Source organism: Equus przewalskii, chromosome 9 (genome assembly GCF_037783145.1).
Source record: "Equus przewalskii isolate Varuska chromosome 9, EquPr2, whole genome shotgun sequence".
Taxonomy (NCBI): Eukaryota; Metazoa; Chordata; class Mammalia; order Perissodactyla; family Equidae; genus Equus; species Equus przewalskii.
The window spans coordinates 40,750,452-40,766,253 of record NC_091839.1 but is presented as its reverse complement, the minus strand read 5'-3'; the positions used below and the strand labels follow the sequence as shown (position 1 = coordinate 40,766,253).

The 15,802-nt window shown below is 46.8% G+C and overlaps 1 long non-coding RNA gene across 2 annotated transcripts; it reads left to right on the top strand.

Annotated features, from left to right (window-relative positions):
* The first annotated feature begins 2,356 nt into the window (after nt 1–2,356).
* On the top strand, nt 2,357–15,394 carry LOC139085560 (uncharacterized). 2 transcript variants are annotated; one of them, XR_011543924.1, is made up of 5 exons: nt 2,357–2,539; nt 3,804–3,962; nt 10,618–12,380; nt 13,211–13,337; nt 14,025–15,394. It is a non-coding gene; the product is annotated as an uncharacterized lncRNA (long non-coding RNA). The 2 variants fall into 2 exon arrangements; XR_011543923.1 differs by lacking the exon at nt 2,357–2,539 and having other exon boundaries at nt 2,550–3,962.
* Nucleotides 15,395–15,802: the final 408 nt, after the last annotated feature.

The following is a 15,802-nucleotide window of genomic DNA, read 5'->3' as shown; positions in this document are numbered from 1 at the left end:
GCGGTCTTTCTCTGCCTCACAGTTAGTGCTAAAGTCTTCTCAGAAAGAAATGAAGGCGGACATTCTGGGCGTGAGGGCTCAGACCAGAGTCCTTAGGACTGCGTCTGCCGTCTCCACATGTTGGGGCATTTCTCAGCCCTGGGACCCGAGCCCCGCGGGGAGCAGGCGTGTCTGGGAGAACCTTCCTTGATGAGAGGTATGTTTTTCTGCACGTGTAGCCACGGGGAGCTACTGAGCCACTGAAAAGTGGCTAGCGTGACTGAGACAAGGAATTTCAAGTTGTGTGGAATTTTGATTACTTTAACTGTAAAGGTGCAGAGCCACACGCAGCTAGTGGCCCCCGTGGACCTAGGCAGGTAGAGGCTGCAGCCAAGCAGACTGCTCTGTTTTCAGTCCTGGGTCTTCCATGGGACCCAGAAGGGGTGAGAGCAGGGTCTCTGCTCTGAGGATATGAGGAAGAAAGTGACTACCCACCTTTAAAAGAAAAGACCAGGGCTGGAAGGAAGCGTAGACAGCATGTGGCCCAGGCGCTTCCCAGGCCCCGGGTCCTGCTGGGGAGTGTAGAGGGGGGTGGGCAGGAGCAAGTGAACAGGGAGGATTTTCCCTGCCCCCCACAATCCATCAGATGTGACAGCTGGAAAAAAGGAAGGATTTAGGACCAGAACATAAGACAGAGCATGAAGTTGGAGAACTGAGGACAAGAGGAGGCAGGAAAAGGAAGCAGACTTGTGGCAGCCCCTCCCAGAAGCCCCCCTCCCTGCTCTGGGACTGAGTGGCTTAGCTCCCAGTGGGACACAAGCCCACCTTACCTGCCCACTCAGAACAAGGAAGCATGTTCCTCGAGGTGTTGGAAAGTCCGAGGGGAGAGCTAGCCTGGACCCCCAAGAAGTGGGCGAGCTGCGGAGAGGAGAGCGGGCCCAGCCCGGAGCTCCCTGCTGTGCAGCTCTTCTCTGCACCTGCTCCTGTTCCAGCAGGGGCTCTGCTGGCTAATGCCCCAGAACCACTGACCTCAGATTCGGGGCCTGGAAGTGAAGGCTCAGGTCCTACCCACCGGGAGGCCCAGGTGGTACCAGGGGCTGAGAAGTGAGCTGGGTGCTGCCCAGCAGCTGGGAAGGGGCTCTGCCTGCACACCGTCCTAATGCCCAAGTTCCCATTCCTGCTGAAATTGGAAGAGAGGCTGCAGGGCCAGTAAACACAGAAATTTTTTTCTGTTCTGATGAATCATTTTTAAAATAAGAATAGGGCAGTGGTAGCTGTTTAATTTGGGCCTTGAAACTGAATAGCTCTGTGTCTTGGTGCTCAGCTGAGGGCCTTTTCCTATTACTATCTTCCTTTCTTGGGAGAGACCATGTTCTTGCATCAGCCAAGACAGAGACACAGATGTCAGCGTGGGCGAGAGAGCTCCAAGTCCTGCTTCTTACTAATGCATCAGTCAGTAAGGGCCAGACTGGGGGAGCTGGGTGTCCTACAGGACACTGAAGACAGGAAGGCTGAGAGCTTTCCCCAGCCGCTCACTGGACAGGGGCAACAAGGGCCATGGAGCCTGCTGTTGCTCCCTTTTTACTTCATCTACCTATCCACCCATCCACCCACCCAACTGTCCATCCACCCCCCCACCCTCCCACCCAGCCATCCATCCACCCACCCATCCATCCATCTACCCACCCATACATCCATCCATCCACCCATCCACCCTCCCCATCCATCCATCCGTCTATCCATTCAATAAGTCTTTGTTAGGAGCCTTTTGAGGACACGCGGATCAGAGAGGAAGACTAACTTCTGTCTACGTGATTGCATTTGTAGCACGGGTGGCATGTGAATGGAGGAAAGCCCAAAGCAGTGGAGTGGCGTCCAGGAGGAGGTGACCTGTGAAGGGCTATAAGATCAGGCCCACCTTCTTTTTGAGGTGGGCTGGCCATTACCACAGGAAAAACTCTGCTGCGTTTTTAGTCTTGGAAGAAATTTGATTTCATGGAGGAGCCACTGGGAACGTTAACAGTGAGAACCACGAGGACATCAACTGGGTTTGAGGTGTATTTTGAGTAAAAGTCCTCCAATATCCTAAGTTCACGCCTTGACCTTTAGGGCTATGATCACTGAACACCACACAAGAAGTTCATTTTGCACCTTTGCACCCCAACTACCTTTCTGTCACTGATGAGAGCATCTGTACTTTTAAGCTTAATGCCTAATCCAATCGTCTTCCTCGGGAAAACATTCTTAGGCTGTGTAGACTGAAGAAGGGAAGGAGGGAGGCACCAAGAATGTGTGAGGAGCGTGAACACCTCCCGGAGTGACTAAAACAGAAAGCCTGCCCACATTTTTTTGCACAGATTTTGGATTCCATTTGGATTTGGCTCAAGAAAAGGCCATTTCCTGCCCTTCTACTCTGAGTGAGTTTTGCTGTCAGCGGCCAGAGCAGGAAGCCCTCCTGGGAGCAGGCAGGGGGTGAAGGGACATGTGCGTGACGGCAGTCACCCCAACCCTCCTGTGCCCCCCACGCGCCACCGTGGAGCCTGATGCACGAGCGCAGCAGGTGGGTGTTCTCTGCCTGGTTCTCGCCCAAATCCAGCTTTAACTCTCCCCGGGAGCCGAGACTGGCTGTCACGTTCCTGAAAAAGTTCGTCAGTTTACTCATGTTCTCTTCCCCGAGTAGCGGGCAATGTGTTGTCTTAAATAACAAAACTGCACAAACGGCGGCTCAGTCTCGAAGGAGATGCTGCGGCTAAGAAAGAATCTCGTGCCAATTGTGGGATGATCACTTTCCACCCCAAACACACACTGAAAACGTTGGCTTTTAAGATACATAAACAGTGGAAATGCGAATTCACTTGCTAATGCAGAAGGAGAGAAGAGAAACCCCATCTCCTTAGAATGGCGAGTCCGGCGCCTTCCCGGCCAGCTGTCCGCACTGCTGGGGAGGCAGCCTCACTCTTCCAGAGAAAGTGTCTTTCTTGGTGCAGCCTTGCAGCACATTGCAGAAGCTCACAAAGTTTGGGTGTCGTTACCAAGCTCCCCCGGAGAGTTGGCTTTGGGGTGCTGACCACCCTCCTGGAGTGACAGTCTGTAGTTGTCCACACCCCTCACCCTTTCCTACAAATCTGCAATGACAAAGGGACTCGCCTCCTCTTACAGCAGTCTCTGCTCCTGCTTATTTAGTTTTGCTTACTGCCTGTAGTGAGTTGCTGGAGCCAGTCTGTATTCATATCCAAAGCCTGGCTGGCCTTGCTCAGCAAGGAGCTGGAGAGCGTGCGTTCACTCTGTGCGCCTGTCGCACAGGTCCTGGCTCTGGAGACGGTCTGCACGTGGCGCCCAGAGCAGGAGCTGCGGCTCTCCCGGCGACACCAACGCCCCGTGCTGCTCGGTCTTTCCTGACATTTGTAACGTGCAAGTCCCCCACGTCACCTCTCTCCACACCCTCCTCTGAGCACGGTGAAGCCTCCGTGGGTTTGTTGCGTCTTTGTCTGCCTAGCAGTGTCATCCCCCAAAACCTCAGCAAATGCTGGTCTGGCCCTGATGCTGTCTGACAACGAGATTTCATTTTCCTCTCATGTGATGTGAAAGAACAAAAAGAAAACCTAGTGATAGTCTTCTGTTGGTAGAGAAGTAAGAGCTGAGGCAGTCATGTCACCCAGATATAACCCACAGACCCCAGGGACGTCCTGTGTGATGGGGAGGCTGCCCTTGTCCAGAGTCTGTGGGTCAAGGCTGCCTCAGGGAGCATCTGTTTGCTGTTACACTCACCTCGATGCCTGAGCACGGCACTTGCCAGAAAATTGAACGTGGACTTCTGATTCCAGACAAAATGGAGTCACTACCTTCCACCCATTCCTCCTGCTAATTACAACCCAAAATCCTGGACAAAATACACAAAGCACCAACTATCAGAAGACGTGGAAGGAAGGTGGAGGAAAGAAGACAGATGGCTAATGACCTGGGGATTGGAGAAGAACCCAGAGGTGAGGGTGTGTGTGTGTGTGTGTGTGTGTGTGTGTTTGTCTCCTGTACGTCCTCGCTTGTGCACTAGAGAAGCCCCAAACCTGAAAATACCAAGTGACTCAGACAAAAAACCCCAAGGAAGCCTGCCCTCTCTAGCCAGTGAACCCAGGAAAGGATGCTCCGTGTAATGGATTGTTTGCACTCTGCTCACCTACTCAGGTGAGGACAAGAAGAAAAGCTACCACAGTCCCCTCCCATTGGGTGCTGTGGCTGTGGAGGTTGTGGAGGCTGTGGTCAGAGGCCCATGGATCACTCTTTGCCTGCCTTAAGGAAGTGGCCCCTCACCCTCTGCCTCCTGTCCCTGTGGAGACTGTGGGGTGGAACCTGTCAGCCATCCCCGCGCTGCACTAGGCGCATGTCAGCAGAGGTGTCTCCTCTCCCCCTCCTGCTGGCCCAGCAGCCACAGGGCAGCCCTGTCGACCGTTGCACCAAGGGAAGAGCAAGTGAGCAACACACCAGCCCTTCCTGAATAGAGACTGGGGGGACGATTATAGAGAAGAGGGAGCTGAAGAAAAGGATTTTTAAAATCTATGAATGAAGTCGTGGGTGACCCTCAAGTGGCCCATGAGTGATATGGATCCGAATCAACAGCGATAGGTTTGGGAACTAATACCACACGGGTTTCAGGTTGACCTCTGGGCAGCATGGAAGCAGGGCAGACGAGAATAGCTTGATGAAGGCCTTGAAAATGAAATTGAGATTTAAATCACAGCCCACAAAGTGGGCCAGGATGTGTGTGTTGAACCTAAACAGGGCGACTGCTTGTGAAAATAGAATATTTAACTAGGTACCAGAGTCTCGTGACATAATATGCAAAACACCCAATACAATCCCTAATAACTTTTCATACCAAGAACCAGGAAAATCCCAACTCAAACAAGAAAATAAAATGAACAAATGACAACATTGAGATGATACAAATGTTGGAATGATCTTTAAAAAATTTTCTTTTATTCTGGTAAAATACACATAACATGAAATCTACCATCTTAACCATTTTTAAGTGTACAATTCAGTGATATTAAATACATTCACGGTGTTGTCCAACCATCACCATCGTCCATCCCTATAACTTTTCTCATCTTGTAAAACTGGAACTCTATACTTGTTAAATAATAACTCTTCATTCTCCCCTCCCGCCAGCCCCTGGCAACCACCATTCTACTTTCTGGCTTGAAGATAGTGACTACTCTAACTACCTCATGTAAATGGAATCATACGATATTTGTTTTCCTGTGATCGGCTTATTTCATTTAGCAGACTGTCCTCAAGGTTCATCCATATTTTGCATATTGCAGAATTTCCTTCCTTTTTAAGGCTGAATAGTATTCCATTGTGTGTATCTACCACATTTTGCTTATACATTCATCCACCAGTGGACATTTGTGTTGCTTCCCTGTTTTAGCTATTGCGAATAATGCTGCTTTGAATGTGGGTGTACAAGGATCTCTTTGAGACCCTGCTTTCAATTCTTTTGGGTATACTCCCAGAGGTAGAATTGCTGGATCACATGCCAATTCTATTTTTAATTTTTTGAGGAACTGCTATACTGTTTTCCAAAGTGGCCGTGCCATTTAGCATTTCACCAACAGTGTCCAAGGGTTCCAATTTCTTCATATCCTCCCTAACCCTTGCTGTTTTCTGATAGCAGCTACTCTAATGGGTGTGATTTGTTATAGTTTGATTTACATTTCCCTAATGATTGGTGATGTTGAGCATCTTTTCATTTGATTGTTGACCATGTATGTATCTCCTTTGGAAAAATGCCTGTTTAAGTCCTTTACCCATTTTTGAACTGGGTTGTTTCTTTTTTTGTTATTGAGTTTTAATTGTTCTTTATATATTCTAGATATTAATCTCTTATCAGATAGGTGATGTGCAAATATTTTCTCCTATTTTTTAGGTTGCCTTTTTACTCTGTTGATAGTATCTTTTGATGCACAGAATTTTAAAATTTTCATGATGTCTGATTTGTCTATTTTTTCTTTCGTCGTTGATGCCTTTGATGTCATATCTAAGAAATCTTTGCCAAATCCAATGTTGTGAAGCTTTTGTCTGACATTTTGTTCTAAGAATTTTATTACTTTTGGTCTTACATTTAGGTCCTTGATCCATTTTGAGTTAATTTTTTGTTTATGGTGTTAGGAAGGGTCCAACTTCATTCTTTTGCCTGTGGATATCCAGTTCTCCCAGCACCATTTGTTTAAAAGACCATCCTTTCCCCATTGAATGGTCTTGGCACCCTTGTCAAAAATAATTTGACTGTATATTCAAGGGTTTATTTCTGGACTCTGGTCTCTTCCATTGGTTTATACTTCTGTCTTTAGGTCAATACTACACTGTTTTAGTTACTGTAGCTTTGTTTTTGGCTATTTAGGGTCCCTTGAGATTCCATATGAATTTCAGGGGCAGTCTTTCTAATTCTGCAAAGAAGTCATTGGGATTTTGATAAGGATTGCTTTAAACCTATAGATGACTTTGGTAGTATTATTTTAACAATATTAAGTCTTTCAATCCATGAACTTGGGATATATTTCCAATTATTTATGTCTTTAATTTCTTTCAGCAATGTTTTGTAGTTTTCATCGTACAAGTCTTTTGCCTTTGTGGTTAATTCCTAGGTATTTTATTCTTTTTGATGCTATTGTAAATAGAATTGTTTTTGTAATTTCCTCTTCAGATTGTTCATTGTTTGTGTATAGAAATGCAACTGATTTTTGTGTGTTGACTTTGTATTCTGCTACTTTGCTGAATTCATTTTTTAGTTGTAACAGGGTTTTTTTGTGTGAAATCTTTAGGATTTTTCTACATAAAATTTCATATCACCTGCAAGCAGAGATCATTTTACTTCTTTTTTTTTCCAATTTGGATGCTTTTTATTTCTTCTTATTGCCAAATTGGTATGGCTAGAACTTCTAGTACTATGTTAAATAAAAGTGGTAAAAGTGGGCATCCTTGCCCTATTCCTGATCTTAGAAAAAAAGCTTTCAGTCTTTTACCATTGAATATGATGTTTGCTGTGGGTTTTTCATATACAGCTTTTATTATGTTGAGGTAGTTTCCTTCTATTCCCAATTTGTTGAGTATTTTTATCATAAGAGGATGTTGAATCTTGTCAAATGCTTTTTCTGCATCATTTGAGATGATCATGTGGCTTTCCCCTTCATTCTGTTGATGTGGTGTATTGCATTAATTGATTTTTGTATGTTGAACCATCCTTGCATTCCAGGAATAAATCCCACTTGGTTGTGGTGTATAATCCTTTCAATATGTGGCTGAATTCTGTTTGCTTGTGTTTTGTTGAGGATATTTTCATTAATGTTCATAGGGATAGTGGTCCATAGTTTTCTTTTCTTGTAGTGATTTTGTCTGGCTTTGGTATCAGGGTAATACTGGCCTCAGAATGAGTTGGGAAGTGTTCCCTCCTCTTCAATTTTTTTATTTTTGGAAAAGTTTGAGAAGGATTGGTATTAGTTCTTCTTTAAACATTTGGTGGACTTCATCAGTGAAGCCACTGGGTCCAGGGCTTTTATTCATTGGGAAATATTTGATTATAAATTCAATCTTCTTACTGTTTATAGGTTTATTCAGATTTTGTATTTTGTGATTTAGTTTTGGTAGCTTTTGTGTTTCTAGGAATTTGTTCATTTCACCTAGGTTGTCCAATTTGTTGCTGTACAATTGTTCCTAGTACTTGCTTATAATCCTTTCTATTTCTGTAGAATTTGTAGTAATGTCTCCATTTTCATTTTTGATTTTAATAATTTGAATCCTCTCTTTTTTGTCTTAGTCCATCTAACCAAAAGATTGTCAATTTTGTCGAACTTTTCAAAGAGCCAACTTTTGATTTAATTGATTTTCTCTATTGTTTTACTATTCTCTATTTCACTTATCTCTGTTCTAATCTTTATTAGTCCCTTCCTTCTGCTAGCTTTGTTCTAGTTTGTTCTTCTTTTTCTAGTTTCTTAAATTGTAAAGTTAGGTTGTTGATTTGAAATCTTTCTTGTTTTTTAACATAAGCATTTAAAGCTATAAATTTCCCATTTAGCACTGCTTTTACTGCATCCCATAAGTTTTGGTCCGTTGTGTTTGTCTTCATTAATCTCTAAGTATTTTCTAGTTTCCTTTTGATTTCTTGTTTGATCCACTGTTTGTTTAAAATTGCATTGCTTAATTTCCACAATTTTGTGAATTTTCCAGTTTTCCTTTTGTTATTGATTTCTAATTTCATCCTTTTGTGGTCAGAGAAGATACTTTGTATGACATCTACATGACCTAGGGTTAGGTGAGGATTTCTTAGGACACCAAAATCACAATCCACAAAAGAAAATTGTTAAATTGGACTTCATCAAATTTAAAAGTTATGCTGTGTAAAAGATACTCTTAATAGAATAAAAAGACAAGCCATAGACTAGGAGAAAATATTTGCAAATCACATAACTGACAAAGAACTTACATCCAGAATACATCAAGAACTCTTTAATCTTGACAATAAAACAATGTAATTAGAAAATGGGCAGAAAACTTGAATGACACTTCACCAAATAGAATATGTGGATGCAAATAAGCATATGAAAAGATGTTCAGCATCATTCGCCATTAGAGAAATACAAATTCAAACCATGATGAGATTCCACTACACACCTATTAGAATGGCTAAAACAAAAAAATGTTGACAGTATGAATTGCCGGCAAGGATGCAAAGCAACTGGAACTCTCACATGTTGCTTAGTGGGAGACAAAATGGTGCAGCCACTCTAGAAAACCATTTGACAGTTTCTTATCAAGTTAAACTTAAACTTACCATATGACGTAGCAATCACATTTCTGGGTATTTTTCCGAAATAAATGAAAGTTTAAGTTCACATGAACACAGATGTTTGTAGCAGTACACAAATATTTATAGTGATTTATTCATAATAGACAAAAAACTGGAAACAACCCAGATGTCCTTCAATGGTGAATGGTTAAACAAACCATGGTACATCCAGACTGTGGAATACTACTCAGCAATAAAAGGAAACAAACTGGTGATACCCAGAACAACATGGATGGATCTCGAGGTCATTATGCTGAGTGAAAAAAGAAATCTAAAAAGGCTACATACTATATGACTTAGTTTATATAACATTTTAAAAATGACAAAATTATAGTAATGGAGAACAGATCAGTGAGTGCCAGGGGAGAGACAGTGGGAAGACTATAAAAGGGTAGCACAAGGATTTTCGCTGTGGGGACAGAATGCTACTATATCCTGATAAGGATGGTGTTTACATGAATATATCCATGTGCTAAAAAGGTGAAACCTGAATATGGTCTATAGTTTAGTTAATAGCATTGTACCAATGTCAATTTCCTGGTTTTGGTAATGTACTACGGTTGTATAAGATGCGATGATTTGTGGAACCTGGGTGAAGGGTACATGGGAACTCTCTACTATTTCGGCTTCTTGTGAGTCTGATGTTATTTCAAAATAAATAGTACAAAACGAAATAAAACCAAAAAACTGAACAGGAACCATTTCTGAATATTGCTTTGCAAATAAACCTGCAGCATTCCTGGTTCAGTGTGGGACTCAGGGCTGGAGGGAGCCCCTCTCCTGCCTCTTTCCTTATGGCCACCAAATTTACCTAATTCCTCAGAGAACACCTTGAAAGCAGTTCAGACAAACACAGTTGTGCTCAAAATCTCTGTGTGAGAGAAGTTGAGGACCCCTTTCCCAGATGTTGTAGAATCTTTAACCCACTTCTTCCATCTGCTCCTCTCATTGACTTCACTGATGACCAATGTTGTGAACTTTGTGGCTAATTTTGACCAATGAGCACACATTTACTAAGCACGAAGTGCGTGCAGAAAGAAATGCAATTTATTTATTTGGGTATCTGTATGTGTATGAACCCCAACAGTTGTCAGGACTGTGCTTAGGAGGGCCTGAGGTCCAGGGCAAGCCCCCAGGGAAAGAATCCAGGGCAAGTCACTCTAAGTGTCCCCTCACTGCCATGGACACTGTCCACTCTGGGCTCCCATAGACTCTGTCGCATTGTGGTGTGTTTGCTAGTTTTTTCTGTGTGTCCTTCTTCACTGGAGCAAAGATCTCATCTTCTAGGAAATCTTCATCCAAGTCATTGATAACATTTGCAGTCAGGACCAGGTTCTGTGGTGGTCACTGTGGACTTCTGTCCCCGCCGGCATGATTACAACACCATTTTTGAGATGCTACTTAGACGGAATCCCCTAGACTGTCTGGTCACCCGGCCTGGGTGTCACCATCTCAACCTCAGAACCTCATGTGAGGACTTGTCAAATGGGATGATGAAATCCAGATGCTGCCCCTTGTGGCAGAGGCTGCTAGCACCAGCCTAAATCCATTCTCCTCTTCTTTTGCAGAAGAATCTCTATTTATTGTGGGGGGTGGCAATATGCTCAACTAATAGACCACATTTCCCAGCTTCCTATGTACCTAGGTTTGGCCATGTGACTAAGTTTTAACCAATGAGATACATAAAAAGGTGACCAGGTGGGACTTCTGGGAAAGCTTCTTAAAAGATAGAGAATTGTGAAGTGCTTTTTTTTTTGGCCCCTCTCTCTTTATTCTGCCTCCTGCTTGGAATCCAGATGTAATAGCTGATATTCGAGCATCAATCTTTGCTCACAAGGTGACCTTCAAGATAAAAGCCAGAAGCTAAAGATACAGAGACAAAAAACTGAAGGAGCCTTGGCCCTTGACCCATTGCCATGCCAGCCCAGGTCTGCCGCATGTGAACTTTTACGTGAGAGGAAAATAAACTTCTATCTTCTCTTTGCTCCTACTGGCAGTCAAAGGCAGTTCCTAAAAGACACACTCTTGTGTGAGGCACTTCCCTGGCCCGTCAGCCTTGGAACCTCTTACAAAAGAGTAGGAGGTGACTGTGGCAGGTCGCATGTTCTTAAAGAACGCGTGCTGATTTCAAGGGCAAGTGTGCTGATGTGTTTGAAGAACAACATTGGAAAGAGTAACTGAGAGGAGCCTGGCAGTGGGGAAGAGGACAGACTTTGCCTTGGCCAGGAGGAGAGGGTGAGCACCGACTGGCTGTGCGTGAACTTGAAGCCATACTTCTGGCATCCGCTGACTCGGGTCACCTTCTCCACCCCGATGCTTTCTGAGTCACTCCCCCTGCCCAATAGGCCTGGGAACTGAGCTCTAGCTACACCCTCCAGACCCTGCCCATGAGGAAGCCATCGCTGACCCAGTGGAGTGAAACCTGGGAGAAGGGCAGCCGGACGGGCCTCCCTGAAGGACGCATCCTCGGTGACTCACACGGCCCACCCTCCTGCGACACGTGCAGAGAATGCGGTCAGCTCTTTGTCCGATGTAAATCCAGGGCTCTGATTTTCAAAAGGAATGGACGTACAGGAAAGGGTGAGTCAAGTCCACTTGGGGTTGGGCATTTACAAATGGAAGTGCAAGGCTGTGTACAACTCACAGGCGGATGAGGACCCACTGGAAGCCCTCGGCTTGCGCATGGGTTGCAAAATTTGTCCAGCTCTTTGTGCACAGAAACAATGAGAAAGAGGACGCCCTTGTTTTCCCCTGGGTGCTCGTGGCTCTGGCTGGTGACGTTTCCTAGAACAAACCCTCCCCCTTGCCAGGCTCGTCCTCCCTCTTGTGCGTGGGCTCCTGCCCCCTGCTGTGACGGGGCCACCACAGTGGGCGTGCTCATGACCATGATGAGTTTTATGGCTCCCAAATGGAGTGAAGATTGTCGTGTTTTGTTTGTTTCTGAGAGAGAAGAAATGACATCTTATCTCTTTCCTTTTGCCCTTGACTTTCCTCTCAGCAGGTTCTTGGTTTTACAGCTCAGTCTCGTTGGAACCATCTCCCCGCTCCTCCCACAAGGCTGCCCGGAGAGCGAGCTCCAGCGGAAGCTGCCCGGCCCAGGCTTTGCTGGGACTAATACAACGGGAAGGCACAGTCACGCTCATCTCTCGGCTCGAGCTAGGAATTTAAATTAAACCTCATTTAGCCGGGCGCTCCCTTTTGATTTCTCGGCAGATGCCTCTTGCTGTTCGAGCCTTGTTAAATTGCTAGCAAACACTTCACTGACCAGCTGTTCCTATTAAGCTGAAAGAGCGCTGCAGAGCAGGGTCAATCCCCCTGCGCTTTGGATGGTTCTTAGATGTCATCCCTGCGGAGCGGCCACAGGGAGGGCATTATCCCTGCCCCCCGGGAGCCGGCCGGTTAACAGCAGTGAGGCATTCTTATGCCTGTGGGTGGGAAGGAAAGGGGCCAGGCTGTCCTGGTCGGGGACCCTCTCTCTGTTCTGCATGCAGGGGGCCTGCCAAGCTAGACTCTGGAACGGAGGCATGGGCCCAATGCCCAGCCCATGGGCTAACACCAGGTAGGTACCTGCCCTCCGGATGATGAGCCCAGCACATGTCTAAGGTTCTCCCCCACTTGCAGCCAAGGACGCAGCTTTGCTGAGCCCGAGCTGACCTAGCAAAGGCCAGGCCCAGGTGCAGCTCGTTTTTTGTAACCCATGTGTTCCCCAGAGGAAGGGGGGACGTGCACTTCCATCAACTGTCTCACAGGCCCTCCAGTGACACGTGCCGAGTGTCCCCTTTGTCAGAAGGCCAGGGCTGTCCATTTGCACATATTGTATCCGTGTGAAGAAGAAAGAGTCCCCATCCTTGGGGTGGACACAGCCTTGTGCTAGGGCCAAGGCCTGGGCATGCAGCCTCCTCATGCAGTTCTGTCCATACTTGTGGCCTCTGTGGGGTGTGTTTGTGCAGTGCAGGAGCTGCACAACTGCACTGGGCCCCCATCAGTCACTACCAGCGCTGAAGGAGCTTGAATGGCTGCCTAGGTTTTTTTTTCCATAATATGCTTGCCTCACTTCCCAGTGTGCCCTCATGCCCTCATATCTCCCCCACCCACTCCCATCTTTCCCCAAACTGGGGCCCCACCAGGTCATGAGCAGGACCTTTCCTGGAGACCAAGTACAGATCAGAGTGGCCCTTAGGAGCCTCCAGTGAAGCCATCTGAAGCTGAGCTTAGGGCCTGGCCCCTGGATCAGGGCTGTGTGGGGCTCGTGTGCCAGACCCGGGACGAGGGAAGCCTTGCTTCTAAGTGCTTGGTGGCAGGGATGTGGCAGCACTGACACGGGGCCCGGGGTGGGAGCCAGGAAGTCACAACCTCCATGGCTGTCTTTACCTGAGATTCTTGTTCCAGGCGGCAGAGGCATCACTTTGGATTTAGAAGTTTCAGCAAAATGTCTCAAAGGCAAGATCCTGAGAACGTCCCTTGAGCTCAGCCGAGGACCCCTCTCCCCACAGCGGTGACCGACGAGCAGGGCCAGGTCTGGTGGGAACGGCTTGGGGGCTTTTAATATGACGTGGGAGTCAGGCCACGCCCGGCCCAGATCTGTCTCAGAGAGAAACTCCGCACAGACTCTTTAACACCTGGTACCAGAATGTCAGAGTGTCTCCTCCTATCCCCTCCCCTCTGGTCCCCTCACGACACAAAGACAAACAACATAGAATAAACCCCGGGCTACAGGGGGCTCCTGGGCGTAACCTGTCCATGGTCAGCTGCATCTCTGACTTCGTAGTCGGACCCTGGAGGGGGGCACGCGCTGTGAACGCCGCAGGCTCCTGAACTCGTCCTCATGGTTCAACCTGGGCCTCTGTGGCCAGACCTCCCTGCCTGCACCCTCGCCGCGTCGGCGCCGCCCTCTGAGATGCCACAGGGAGGCACGTGCGGTGGTCCCGGGCTGCGGAGTCTCAGCTTGCTCACGGAGCCCTCTCTGATGATGCTCAGTATTTTACTGACCTTGCTGGGGCTGGCAACAGGCAGCCCTGATATTTTCAAGGAAAAACTACTATTTCCCATCCATGCCCCACAGTGGGATTCACTCATTCTCCTAACTCAAGCCTTATTTTCCACCTTGGTAAGGGTTTTCACTGCTGTTTGACTTTTGTTTTCTACTTTGTGACCAACATCCTGTCCAAAGATGTCCTGTCTTTTTGGCTCCCTTCCCCTGCAGAGGCGGCCAAGGCTGCTCCTCGTCCTCGGGTGCGGTCCACCCCACCCGCATCTGTGCTGCGCTGATACCGGCTCCGAGCAAGCCTCCTCTTGGTCCAGTTTGGATGATTTTCTCCGAGTGCAGTTCCTGGCGTTTTTCCTCCTGACACTCGTCTGCCATTTTGCTCTCCACTCATGGCCTTGAAATACTTCCTGGACTGTGTCCACTTTTGCTCAGCGTGTCCTTGCAGACTGAGAATTCTCCCCCCTTTTTAGCGTTGTTACAGGTAGTTAAGTGTGCTCTGGTCTGAGAGCCAGGCTTCATGTCTGCATCCTTTAGGCTCAATTTTCTGTACTTTTCTTTGTTCTCAGTTGACTCGAAAAGAAAAAAAGAGAGAGATGATATTTGTCCCTTGGAACAGGGGAGAGAGGGACAGAGTTTCAGCCTCCTCCCTTCCTCCCCTCTGCACACACATCGGGTCCAGCTTTGAGCCCACTTTTGGAGAGCAGCATGAGACAGCAGAAAGGTTTTAGGTTGTGGAGTCAGACCTGGCTTGAATCTCAGCCCCTTTCTAGCTGTGATACCTTGGGCAACTTACTTAACCTCTCTGAGCCTCAATTTCTCAGTATGAAATGGAGGTAATAATCTCTGCTTCAGAGAACACCCAAACAAAGAAGGAGGCTGGAGCCATTTGATGGCCAGGGATGATGGAGGGTAATTTATTTCCTAGGTGCCCTGGCCTCCTTTGCTTCCAAATTTTTATATGAGAAACAAGAGAAGCTCCAAAAAAATGTGCTTTTAAAAGCTGAGCTGGTTGTGTACCCACGTTCATAGCAGCATTATGCGTGATAGTCAAAAGGTGGAAGCAACCCAAGGGTTGAATACACAAAGCGTGGTGTGTGTATACGATGGAATAGTATTCAGCCTTACAAAGGCGGGAAATTCTGACACGCGCTACAACATGGATGGGCCTGGAAGACATTATGGTAAGGGAGTAGGCCAGTCACAAAAAGACAAATACGTATGATTCCACTTAGGTGAGGTACCCAGAGGAGTGCAAGTCGTGCAAGTTGTGTATCCATTCATCCATTGATGGACCCTTGGGTTGCTTCCACCTTTTGACTATCACGCATAATGCTGCTATGAACGTGGGTACATAACCAGCTCAGCTCAGGTTGCTGGGGCTGGGGGAGCACGGAATGGGGAGCTGGTGATTCATGGCACAGAATTTCAGTTTTGCAAGATGCAAAGAATTTTGGAGATGGATAGCGGGGGTGGTTACACAACAATGTGAATGTGCTTAACGCCACTGAACGGTGCACTTAAACATGGTTGAGATGGTAAATTTTATGTTATGTGTATTTTACTGTGATTAAAAAAAGAAAAGTTGAGCTGGCCATGCTTTTCAGTTATGTTGTCTTTTAACTGTTTGCCACTTAGGAGGAAACATTTTATCTCACTTAAGTTTTTATTGTAGTAATACATGCACTCAAGTGAAAAGAACCAAATGGCGCTGAGTGACAAATAGCCATCCCCTCCTGACTCCAGCAGCTCCCACCACGCCTGCTGAGTCACGTGAAGTGTATTAGCTGGGCGATGGAGCTTCCTCCAAAATCTAGGCGGAGGGTCGGAGCAGACCATTTCCAGGTAGCCCCCAGCACCAAAGTCGTGGCGATGTTCCAGGCAAATCAGAGGCCACACCAGGCTCTCACCTCAAGGCAGAAGCTGGCCTGCAGAAGAAGAGCCAGGTGAGGTGGGGGAGAGGGCCCTGGCTGGGCCTGTCAGCTTCCTCGTGGTTC